Raw genomic sequence first — 13,444 nt, 5'->3', positions numbered from 1 at the left:
TAGTCTCAGTGACAGAGTTGTTTCTCTGACTAAAGATTACTTATTGGAAAACTAAGGGTGATATTTTCTTTTCAAACAGTGAGGAGACTATAAAAAACTTCACTTCGAAAATGATCTTCCAGGGTTGTTTTAATAAGAGTGAAGTTTGGGAAATAAAACTTAGAAACGTTATCTCCGGGAGGTCTAAAAATTTTCCTTGTGCTTTTGATAGTTGAGAAGGGAACGTGTTCGTCTTTGTGTCAGATCCTTAACCTCTTTTTCCGTCCTTTTTGTTTGTACTTAAATTTTGAGAAAAAAAACAATGGTCCCTGTTCACAAGAACCCTTTTTCTCCTCCCTAAGAAAATAGCACTTCTACAATGTTACCTTCCTCGAGCTTCATGGCCGAGCTGTGGGTTTCTTTTTAATTTATTTTTATTTTGTTTTTCTTGGGGTGGGGGGGCCGTGGATGGGCTCACCTCAAGTAGGGTGGTCTACTGGCAGAAGGCGTTATCTGGTGTTGGAGGTATGGCCGCCATGTGGGGCCCTTTACACCTGATCTTGGAGTTCAGTGGAGATCAGGCACACCCTACCTGATTTCCCAAACACCACTGCCCAGTGAGCCTTTTTGACTTTTTTTTTTTAAATTATTTTTTTAGAGACAGAATCTCCCTGTGTCACCCAGGCTGGAGTGGCATGGTGATAGCTCACTGCAGCCTTGATCTCCTGGGCTCAAGCAAACCTCTTATGTCAGCCTCCCAGGTAGCTAAGACGACAATTGCATGCCACCACACCCAGCTAACTTTTTAGTTTTTCATAGACATGTGGTCTCTCTATGTTGCCTAGGCTGGTCTCGAATTCCTGGGCTCAAGCTATCCTCCTTGGCCTCCCAAAATGCTGGGCTTACAGTGATGAGCCACTGCACCTGGCCTGCCCAGGTGAGTCTGATGTCAGCCTCACCCCATCCTTCCCTGAGAGATACATCAAGAAGGGAGAGACACCTCGACAGTCTGTGGATGACAGTTCTATAATTTCAGCATGATTTTAATACAATCAATGTAAGTGCCTGATATATTTATGCAGCTTCATTTTCCACGTGCTTTTTCAGATAATTGATTTGTGCTTGTCTGCTAGATTTCAATAACTTGCCTCTCTCTTTTTTTTTTTTTTTCTGTTTGTCCCCTCCCAGTTGTTCTCTATCCTTGATGGAAAAAAATCCAAAGTACTCCTACTACGCTTTCTGTTCTCTGCAGCCTCTTTTTTGCAAGGAAGCCCTGTCGTGCAAGGGAAGGCCAGACGGATGAGATTCCGTCTGGCCCCTCTAGCTAAGCTGTTCCGCACGGCGAGTGTATGGGAACGAGGCTGCTTTGAGCGAACTTTGCCAACGCTCTGCTGGTGAGGTGAGCCAGGGATGAGCCCCTGATGGTGTTCAGGGATCTCCTTCAAGAGCATAAAAGGGAGCTGATTGATGAGGTCTGTGCATCTGTTCACTCTCGCCCACCACAGCTCCTGCCTCAAGTGTGTCAATACCCAGGGGCAAGGGGTGTGGAAGTGGGGAGCAGGTTCAATGGGTGAATTTCCTTGCAGTAAAGAAGTTCTTCTCCTTGTCTTGGTCACCATTTGCTCACCAAGAAACTAGCATTTCCTATCCTACTAAAAGTTTACAGGTTTTTTCCTTCTTCTTTTTTTTGGTGAGCACGTTTCTGCACTGTTGAGCTGACAGCTGAAATCTGTCCTCCTCCTGCGTGTGATGTCAGCTGTGGGCCAGCCTGGCAGTCTCGGAGAGAAGAGGAGGGGAAAGCTAGGGGGAGCAGGGAGCGTGTTAAGATTGTGACCAGACCGACTGAAACTGTGTGTCATGTGTCACAAACCCCACAGCCTGGCAGCTCTCTGTGGAGGGAGCTTTGTCTCTCATGACATGTCCAAAGGCTCACGGGAGGCCAACCCGCACCTGTAGCTCTCCTGGCTGACGGGCGACCAGGCAGCCTCCAGAGAGAGAGAGAGAGGGGGGAATGGGCAAGAGCTGAGACTCCAGCAACAGCAGGAAATGGGCTGTGTTGCCGACAGCCGGCTCCACCAAGAGTTATTTCTAAAATCTGGGTTCGAAGACGATGTGCAGTCAGGTACAAACTGACAGACGAACAACTTTCTTCCATCTCGTGGCTGCTCCCTTGTTTACAGTGCTTTCAGACTCCGTGGAAGATTCTCTAAAGGTACCTGAGTGGTGTCTCATAAGAGTCCGGGCTGCCAAGCGCTTCCCGTGTCATTTCTAACAGGTGTGGAAGGTGTAAGGAAGGAGCAGGAAGGAAAAGATAAGACACAAAGAGAAGGAGCCAGGTGGAAAATCCTGGAGTGCAGAAGTGTCCGTCTGAAAGGCTGTGATGACCGTGATGAGTAAATTATTTTATTCCTACAATTATACAATAAAACAGTATACAGTTCTTGTGTTTGTAGGAGAACAAATTACTGTTTCTCCATTTCCATTCATTTTCTATTTTTAAAATAAAAACTTTATATAAGCATAGGATACTTAAAAGAACCAAGATATATTTTGGCTTGTGTTTATATATGGACATGTTTAAAAACATAGCATTTTAAAATTGGTAAAATAGGTAAAAATAACTGGAGAGGAAGTTTCATACTTGACAGAGATGATGATGAAGTGTTCAATGCGCCGGGCATGGTGGCTCACGCCTGTAATCCCAGCACTTTGGGAAGCCAAGGCAGGAGGATCACTTGAGGTCAGGAGTTTGAGATCAGCCTGGCCAACATGGTGGAACCCTATCTCTACTAAAAATACAAAAATTAGCCAGGTGTGGTGGCAGGTGCCTGTAATCCTAGCTACTCGGGAAGCTGAGGCAGGAGAATCACTTGAGCCTAGGAGGCCGAGGTTGCAGTGAGCCAACATCACACCACTGCACTCCAGCCTGGCTGACAGAGTGAGATACTCTGTCTCACAAAAAAAAAAAAAAAAAAAAGAAAGAAAGAAATATTCAATGCACACAATCGGAAAGAAGAGAGGATGCAAGGCTCTGGGCCCACAACAGCAGGGAATCCAGGACCCTCCTGGTGAGAAGGCAAAATGAGAATATGCAGCCTCTGTCCTCATGGAGGCCATGGGTGCAGAGTAAAGGGAGAAACTGGCCACTTGGCATTGCATGGACAGTCTGAGGATCTCACTTTCTAGCAGGTCATTGTGGCACTGATCTCTGCTGCCCGGACATGGGGACCCACAGCTTGATGGGGTCACTGTTTTTGGGTAGTGATTCCAATGTGTCACCTAAGCTGTCACCCAGGGGGATCAAGGCCCACCAGCAACACAATTACTCAACAGGCGAAAATACAACCCTGTTGTAACATCTGACAGCAACCCCTCCCTGACACCACAGCAACAGTCAGGACACCTTTAGGAGGTTTTCTTTTTGAACTATATCACTTTGGGACCTTTCTTTATCAATTACAATACTTTTTACCTTTGTCATTTAGTAAAACTCTGTGGTCCCTGGTCATATTTAAGATACAAACTTTGTGTAATATCAAATATATATATGTAAACATGCACGCATATCTGTATGTATATGTGTATGTATGCATACATGCATGTAATATTTGTTGATTTCAAATTAATTATATTTTGATAATTGTAACACTCTAGATTTGCTTTGAAATTGCCAATTTTAAAAAAGATGCCATTTGGCCTGTCCCCGATGGGCATTTAGGTTGCTATTGTGAATAGTGTTGCAATGAACATACTATGCCTGTCTCTTTATAAAAAAAAAGATGTATATTCCTTTGGGTACATAACCAGTTATGAGATTGATGGGTCAAATGGTATTTCTGGTTCTAGGTGGTACATGTACACCATGGATCATGAGATCATGTCCTTTTCAGAAACATGGAAGCTATTAGCCTCTGCCGACTAACACAGGAACAGAAAACCAAACACCGCATGTTATCACCTATAACTAGGATTTGAACAATGAGAACACATGGACACAGGGAGAAGAACAAAACACATTGGGCCGGTTTGGGGCACAGTGGGAGGGAGAAATAGCTAATGCATGTGGGACTTAGTACCTAGGTGATGGGTTGGTAGGTGCAGCAAACCACCATGGCACAATGGCACACGTTTACCTATGTAACAAACCTGCATGTCTGGAACTTAAAAAATTAAATTAAAATTTTTAAAAAAGATGCAATTTGGTAATCATTATTTTTTCAATTGTTATATATTTTTATTTCCCTGGCTTTTGATTTGTGGAATATTTTATATATTAAGGAAATAATTTAATTTGTCAAAAGTTTTTCACAACTTTTGGGTTTGCCATTTACATTCTATTTTTGTTCATATTGGGTTTTTTGGGGGGTAATTAAAAATGTTGCAACCAAATGTTTGTAATGTTTGTATTCCTTTATTAATTCTTTTATTATTATTATTATTTTTTTGAGATGGAGTTTTGCTTTTTTCACCCCGACTGGAGTGCAGTGGTGCAATCTTGGCTCACCACAACTGCCGCCTCCTGGGTTCAAGCGATTCTTCTGCCTCAGCCTCCCAAGTAGTTAGGATTACAGGTGCCCACCACAAACATCCAGCTAATTTTTGTATTTTTAGTAGAAATGGAGTGTCACCATGTTGGCTAGGCTGGTCTCAAACTCCTGACCTCAGGTGATCCACTTGCCTCGGCCTCCCAAAGTGCTGGGATTACAGGCGTGAGCCACTGCACCTGGCCTCCCTTATTAATTTTTCCTTAAATCTTATGCTAAAAAGCCCTTTTCTCCTCTAAATCTTCCAGCTATTTTAAATTGTTATATCTTTGTTTTCTTGGTTTCCAATGAACTATTTGGTCCTTCTTTTGTTTATTATGGAACATGGTACACACTACATTTATGCTCCTTAATTCACTGATAGTCTCTTCAATGATGAGAAATGCATGCCTTATTATATGCTAAAGTATACAGAGAATTTGACCTGTTCATGGCCTTCCATTCTGTTCCATTATTATGCCTGCCCTGCCTTAAGACTATTAACTGATGTTTGGCAAAGTCAGTTGTATGCCTGCCTCATACTTTTGTTCCCGAAATATTCTTTGTATTTTCACCTGCTTATTATTCTCTAGGTAATCTATAATTTTGATTTCAATTGCTTTAATTTGTGGGAAAATGACATACCATTTCAAATGTTCATGCATTCCATAGATAAATATGATTTATATGTTTTCCATTATTCAAGATTTTATGTATTTCAAGGCTTTTAAAAATCTTCAGAATTTAAAAATTTTATGTTTTATTTCTTGGTGGCATATGCTTTGGTTGGAATTATGATAGGGATCTCTTTTTAGTAATATCTTCTGCTAGAATTTTACTGGTATAAAGAAAAGGTTTGTTTTTCATATGTATATTTTATACTTTATAATTTGATAAATTATAAAATATAGCAAATCCATTAATTAGCCATCAACTCTTTCTTTTCTCTTTATTTTTAGTGAAGATGAAGAGTGAACCCTCTAATTAGTCATCAACTCTTCGTTTTCTCCTCATTTTTAGTGGATATCTTGGATTTTATTTATTGAGTATATATTTATAAGCTATCTCAATAAAAGGATATTTATATTGATTTTTATAACAATTTTATTTGATCAAATCGAGTTCTATCTCATTTGGTCAATTGCACTTGATCAAATTCACTAGTTATACATCATTATATCTTTCTTTTCATTGTGGTAAACCATTAACAACATTTCTATAACACTGTTAAATAAGCAGACATTCTAGTCCAGGTCTGATTTTAAGTGGACTTCCTCCAGTTTTCCCCCATTAAGTTTGTAGATTACTTCTTTGATGTAAACCTATTCCTAATATTAAGGAAATATCCTTTCAGTCTTGATTTAAAAAGAGGCATCTGGAGGAAAAGATGCCTTTAACTCTGACATTCTATAATCGTTTGATCTGTTTATAGTTTTTCTGATATGTTCACTGTTTACTTCCTCTAGCCAGAATATAAGCTCCTTGAGAACTGGGGATCAGTTTCATTCACTCTTGAGTCTGCTGTGCCTGTGAATGACTAAGAAATTAAAAATTCCATTTCAAAAGTCATAAGAACTTCCTGTTACTGCAAATAGGTAAAAAGTCTGAAGTTAGAAGCAGTTTTGAAGTTATTTATTTAGTAATCATTTCAATTTTGCTATTTGAAAATTTTCTTTTTATTTTTAAGTCAACTTAAGTAATTTTCTTCTGGAGAACAATTCATGTTATAAACACTTTATCATTGTTAATGTGCAATTTAAAAATCATTCTTAATATTTCAAAATATGTATCTATACTAAAGACTTCTTTAATACTGATTTTCTATAGTTGTGGCATTTAATCTCTTAGTATCTTGACTACATCTGTCAATAATTTGCCTATGCATTTTTTTTTTAATTCACTAGAATGTACCTAAGAAAGTATGAGTTTTTTTTTCTTGGTTTCTGACTTACTGATCTTTGCTTTTATCGTTTTCTCTTTCCTCTTGGCATTCTTGTTCTCCCTTTACAACCAAGTGAGATTAACATTTAAGACATTATGCTACACTGCTTCAAACTATACTACAGGGTTATAGTAACAAAATAGCACGTACTGATACAAAAACAGACACATAGACCAATGAAACAGAACAAATAACCCAGAAGTAAGACCATATACCTACAACTATCTGATCTTCAACAAACCTGACAAAAACAAGCAGTGGGAAAAGAACTCCCTATTCAATAAACGGTGCTGAGATAACTGGCTAGCCATATGCAGAAGGTTAAAACTGGACCCCTTCCTTACATCATACACAAAAATAAACTCAAGATGGGTTAAAGACTTAAATGTAAAACCCAAAACTACAAAAACCCTGGAGGACAACCTAGGCAATACCTTTCAGGACATAGGCATGGACAAAGATTTCATGACAAAGACACCAAAAGCAAATTTGCAACAAAGGCGAAAATTAACAAATGAGATCTAATTGAACCAAAGAGCTTCTGCATGGCAAAGGAAACTATCAATGGAGTAAACAGACAATGTACAGAATGGGAGAAAATGTCTGTAAACTATGCGTTGGACAAAGGTCTAATATCCAGCATTTGTAAGGAACTTGACAAATTTACAAGAAATAAACAACCCCATTAAAAAGCAGGTAAAGGACATGAACAGACACGTTTCAAAATAAGACATACATGCAGCCAACAATCATGAAAAAACTCAACATCACTGATCATTAGAGAAATGCAAATCAAAACCACAATGAGATACCATCTTACACTAGTCAGAATGGCTATTATTAAAAGTCAAACAATAATAGATGCTGGCAAAGTTGTAGAGAAAAAGGAATGCTTATACACTGTTAATGGGAGTGTAAATTAGTTAAACCATTGTGGAAGATAGTGTGGTGATTATTCAAAGACCTAGAGACAGAAAAACCATTCAACCCAGCAATCCCATGACTGGGTATATACTCAAAAGAATATAAATTGTTCTATTATAAAGACACATGCACAAGTAAGTTCACTGCAGCACTATTCACAATGGCAAAAACATGGAATCAACCTAAATGTCTATCAGTGACAGGCTGGATAAAGAAAATGTGATACATATACACTGTGGAATACTATTCAGTCATAAAAAGGAATGAAATCATGTCATTTTCAGGGACATGGATGGAGCTGGAGGCCATTATCCTTAGCAAACTAATGCAGGAACAGAAAAACTAAATACTGCATATTCTCGCTTAGAAGTCAGAGATAAATGGTGATAACACATGGACACATAGAGGAAACAGTACACACTGTGTCTATCAGAGGGCGGAGGGTGGGAGGAGGGAGTGGAGCAGAAAAATAACTAATGGGCACTAGGCTTAATACCTGGCTGATGAAATAGTCCGTACAACAAACCCCCAGGACGTAAGTTTACTTATGTGACAAACCTGCACATGTACCCCTAAACTTAAAAATTAAAAAGTAAAGAATTATCCAATCTGAACAACAAAAAGAAAATAATTGTTTTAAAGGCAAACAGAACCTAAAGGACCTAGGGAACTAAAGCAAAAGATCTAATATTTGTATCATCACAGGCCTAGAAGGAGAGAAGAGGGAAGGGCTGAAAAACTGTTCAAAGCTAAAAACTTTCCATTTGGTGAAATACATAAACCTACAGATTCAGGAAGGTGAGAAAACTCCAACAAGGTAAACTTAAAAAAATCCATGCCAAGACATATGATAGCCAAACTTCTGAAAACTAAAGACAAAGAAAAGGTCTTGAAGTCACAGAAGAAAAAGAAAAATTCATAATTACAGTTGGAGACTTCAAAACACCTTTCTCAATAATTAATAGAATAACTGCAGAAAATATCAGCAAGAAACAGGAGAATTTAACAACATCGTTACCCAACAGCAACTAATCAACACTTAAAGAACGTATTAGTAAACAACCACAGAATATACGTTCTTTTCTCCCACTGAACATTCACAAAGGTAGACCATATCTGTTACCATTAAACATACTTCAACAATTTCAAAGAACTGGAATCATGCTGAGTGTGTCCTTTGACCACAACAGAATCAAAGCAGAAACCAATAACAGAAATATAAAGAAAAATCTCCAAAAACTTGAAAACAAAATATTGCACCTTTAAATAGCCTCTGAATCAAAGAGGTCTCAAAGGAAATAAATAAAAAATTGAACTAAATAAAAATAAAAATACATCCACAAATACGAAATCTGTGGGATGCAGCTAAAGCATTATTTAGAGGAAAATTTATAGCACTGTGTCCATATATTAAAAAAGACAAACAGCCTCAAATTAAGTTTCTACATCAAGAAATTAGAAAAGAAGAGCAAAATAAACCCAAAGCAAGTAGGAGGAAAGAAATAAGGATAAGAATATAAATCAATGAATTTGAAAACAAAAAGAGTAAAAGTAAAAAAACAAACTTAGTTTTTTAAAGAATTAGTAAAATTGACAAAAATCAAACTAGCAAGCTTCAGACCTCATACACATATCTTCTCAGGACTACAGACTGAAACATCATTATTAAGATATTTCCAAATACAGTTCAGCAATATATAAAGAAAATTATATACCACAAGTGAATGCTTATTCTACGGATGCCAGACTGGTTTGATACTTTAAAAAATCAATCAGTGTAATCCACTGTATTCACAAGCTAAAGACGAAAAAAATCACATGATCACACCAATTTAGGGGAAAAAATCTTTTGACAAAATTCAACACCCATTTGACAAAATTCAGCACATATTAATAACAAAAATTATCAGTAAGGAATAGAGGGGCTCCTCAACTTGATAAAGAATGTCCTGTCTACAAAATGCTACAGTTAGCATCACACTTAATGATAATATGCTAAATGGCTTTCCACTAAAACTGAGATTTAGGTGAGAATGTTCACTCTCACAATTACTATTCAACATCATACTGGAAATTCTTACTATCATACTGTCTAATAAGAAAGGAAAAGTAAAACGAACCCATACTGATCTGAAAGAAAGAAATTCCCCTATTTGTAGATCACATGATTGTCTACACATAAAATCTCAAAGGATCTAAAAAGCAAACCAGCAAACAAAACTTCATACCACAAATCAGATCAATATGTTCACAAGATACTAAATCAGCACACAGAAATGAACTGTATCTGTACAAACGAATAAGGAAGAGAGATAAACCGAAACTGCAAATATAATACCATTGTAATAGCTACAAAAATATCAAGTACCTAGGTATAAATCTAACGGAACATGTATAGAATTTGTGTGCTGCAAATTACAAAATGCTGATGAAAGAAATCAAAGACAATCTAAACAAATGGAGAGAGGATCTTTGCTCATGAACTGGAAGAGTCAACATACCAATTTTCCCAAAATTGCTACAAACACTGAACACAATTCCTATCAAAATTCTAGCAAAATTTTTATAAATACCAAAAAGATTATTCTAAAATTTATATGAGAAAGAACAATCCTAAGAATAGCTAAACAAATTTTGAAAGAGAATAATGAAGTGGGAGGAATCACTCTGCCCTATTTCCAGGTTTATTATATAACATTGAGACTATGGGACTGGCAGGGACGGGGATGCACACAAAGATAAATGAAACAGAAAAATGGACCAGTAACAGCCTCACACAAGAACAGCCAACTGATTTTTCACAGAGGTACTAAAATAATTCAATGGAAGACAGGTAGTCTTTTAAACAAAAAATAAATCTCAACCTAAACCACACATTTTATACAAAAGGTAACTAAAAATGGATTATAGGTTTAAAAGTAAAACACCAAATTGTAATTTTTGAGATTAAAACACAGAAAAAAAATTTCAGAACTTGGGCTTGATGAAGAGTACTCAGATGTGGTAACAAAAGTTCAATTCATAAAAGAAAAAGATCCATGAGTTGAACTTTATCAAAACAAAAATTTTGCTGGGTGAAAGACTCCATTAAAAGGATGGAAAGACAGCTATAAACCCAGAGATAATATTTGGAAAACATATATCAGTAAAAGGACTCATATTTGTAATTTGTACAGATCTCTCTGAGCTCAACAGTAAAAAAACAAAATGATCCAATTAGAAAATAGAAAATAACATGAAGAGATCTTTCACTGAAAAAGACAAACAGATAGAAAAAAGCACATAAAAAGTTCAACATCACTAACCTTAAAAATGCAAATTAAGGTCACGTGAGATACCACAAAGCACTTACTGGAACAGCCAAAATAAAAGCTAGTGACCACACCAAATGCTGTCAGTGGTGCAGAGAAACTCAATTGTTCATACGTTGTTGGTGGGAATATGAAATGGTCCCGACCCTCTGCAAAATCACTTGGAAAATTCTTGAACAACAACAATAACAAAGCACACAAAGATCCTATGGCCAAACAGTCACATACCTGGGCATTCATATCAGAAAAGTGAGAAATTGACAGAAAACTGTACACAATTCTTGGCAGCCTTTTTATTCGCGGTTGCCAAAATCTGGAGACCAGCAAAATGTCCTTCAATGTGTGAATGGTTACACAAACCGCGGTACATCAGTGCCATGGAATACTATTCAGCTCTGAGAAGGAAAAACTCTTGATGCACAAGCAACTCCGAGGAATCTCTGGGGAATATGGCTGAGTGACAGAAGTCAGTCTCAAGGGTTACACAGTATATGACTCCATGTATACAATATCCTTGGAATAACAAAATTTTAGAGATGGAGGAAGATTGGTGATTTCCTGGCTTTAAGAATCATGTGGGTTGCAGGTGGGTGTGCCTGTAAACATCTTCATGGTGACGAAACCGTTCTGTGTCTTGTTTGCGGGGGAGATTACTCAAGTTTGCATGTGATAAAATGACATACACCTACACACACATTGCACGAGTATCAGTTTCCCGGTGTGGATATTGTACCATAGTTCATAAGCTGTAGCCATTGGGAGAAGCTAGGTGAAGGGATCATGAGACCTCCTTGTACTATTTTTGTAACTTCTTATAGATCTATAATTATTTTAAAATAGAAAGTTTTAAAAAGGACCTACAGGTGTTAATTCAATGTTGAACAGACGCAAGGGTTCCAGAAGGTCTCAGCTTGTCCTCACTTGTTTCCTGTGCTTGCTGTGCCCAGCAGACCAACAGTGACCCCAAGCCACACACCAGGTAGACCACCAAGGTGACTTCCCAGGTGGCAGGGACTTCTTGACTTCTTTGGCTGGAGGACATGCCTAGCAAATCAGACTTTCCCACAAGCTCCTGCCTGTCCACCTGCCCGTGAGTAGCTTGCTCTTGTCCTCTGCCTCCTGATTTCTTCTCCATTCATATAACCCGTGACTCCTGTATCGACCCTTTTTTTATTGGAATGCTGATCCGGGGTCTGTGTTCTCGGCTGTTTCCTCCTGGCCCTCTCTCCACCAGAGAGGCTCCTCAGGCTCTCAGCTTTCCTGGCTCCTGCATTATGAACGCAAATGTCCGTTCCTCCCTGAACTCCCTCCCTTCTGGTTCACCTTGTCGTGCCCTGCTTATATTTTGCTACCAGCTCATTTTCCTTAAATGCTAAACCAAAAATGTCCTTAAGATCATTAAATTCCATAGACTTAGGCTGGCGAAGAAGAAATCAAGGTCTAACCATAGGAGAAACAGCTTCCCCAGGGTGTTCGGGTGCCAGGGACGGATAACATCTCTTCATTCTCAGTCTGGTCCTAGAAATTCTCACCAGCTTTCCAGTTTCTAGCCCAGCGGGTATGAACTCCCTGGTCTGTTCTCTTGTTGGATGACATCACATATGTTCGTGGCTAAATGTGTTGACTGAACACATGCTTCCTGGTATTTAGTCCTGTCTGTGTGTGGAGTGGCTTGGGGAAGGGCACTCTAGTCTTCTCATTCCTGTGAGGTTGGAAAGGCCATATGTGACCAGGCCGTGAAGGGCATCGAGTGCCAAGCAGAGAGGTCGGGATTTTGTTCTATAACAATGGGACGCCACTGGGGATGGTTGTGGAAGAGATATAAAGGCCATATTTGTATTTTAACAACAACAAGTGGAGCAGCCATGAAGGGACCGGGGCAGTGAGTGAGGAAGAAGCACTGGAAAGTGATGTAGCCCTCCAAGGGACGGACAGCAGGAGACGGGGCTGGTGCAGCCCCCCAGGGGTGACGAAAAGCATCTAGGGTGGAACCCACCAGCTCGGACTGTCTGAACATGCCTAGGAGGGGAGGGGGCTGTGATGACACTGTCGTGTCTGGCTTGGGAGACTGGAGGGTTGGTGAACCACAGACAGAATGGGAAAAAACAGAAAGTGAGTATGTGGGTGGAGGGAGAAATATTTTTGAGCACTTTTGGTTGGGCTGAGTGGAAATGCCTCTTTGACATCCATGTTAGTGTTTTGACAAGATCACAGGAAGTGTGTGCAGAAGAGAGTCTGAGCACAGGCTCAGGATGGAGGGTGTCACTGGTGTGTTTGAAATAGTAGCCAAGCAACTTAAAATGGGACAGCAAAAGGAGAGGAGGAAGAAGGGCTCTATCCAAACACATGAGAAATGCTTAATGGTGGGTAGAGAGAGAACCACAAAGGTCAGCACGTTGAGTATTGCCTTACTACAGAAGAAATGACAACGGTCTCTGCTTCCGTCAGCTGACAGCTCTGAGTCCTGACTCCAGTTCAGGGTGTCCTGGGAGACAGAAACAAACACTGATGAATTGATGAAGTTCCTTCCACTTCATTCATTTTGCTAGAAATAGCCTGAATAATAATAATACCTACAAATTGCTATTAGATGTTTCGTATACATTATCCCATTTAATCTTCACATCCTATCAAAAGTTTTAGAAGGTCCAGAAACCTGCCCAAGGTCACAGAGTGGTGACAGGCAGTTGGGAGTTGGCCCACACCGGCCCTCGGGCCCTGTAGCCCACCTCTTTATGGAGCATGGCGCTGGGGTGATACTGGCA

At 39.1% G+C, this 13,444-nt stretch overlaps 1 long non-coding RNA gene across 2 annotated transcripts in view; it reads left to right on the top strand.

The window, feature by feature from the left end:
- The window catches only part of LOC117098963, a 33,808-nt gene that overhangs the window by 16,237 nt on the left and 4,127 nt on the right, over positions 1-13,444 (top strand). The window contains exon 3 of one of the 2 annotated variants that reach the window (XR_004443663.1): positions 11,630-11,769. This is a non-coding gene — a long non-coding RNA (uncharacterized LOC117098963). Of the gene's footprint in view, positions 1-11,626; positions 11,770-13,444 lie in introns of both variants that reach the window. The other variant, XR_004443661.1, reaches the window with a different exon arrangement.

Source organism: Trachypithecus francoisi, unplaced genomic scaffold, assembly GCF_009764315.1.
Source record: "Trachypithecus francoisi isolate TF-2019V2 unplaced genomic scaffold, Tfra_2.0 Contig01474, whole genome shotgun sequence".
Taxonomy (NCBI): Eukaryota; Metazoa; Chordata; class Mammalia; order Primates; family Cercopithecidae; genus Trachypithecus; species Trachypithecus francoisi.
This window is presented reverse-complemented; position numbering and strand designations above follow the sequence as displayed.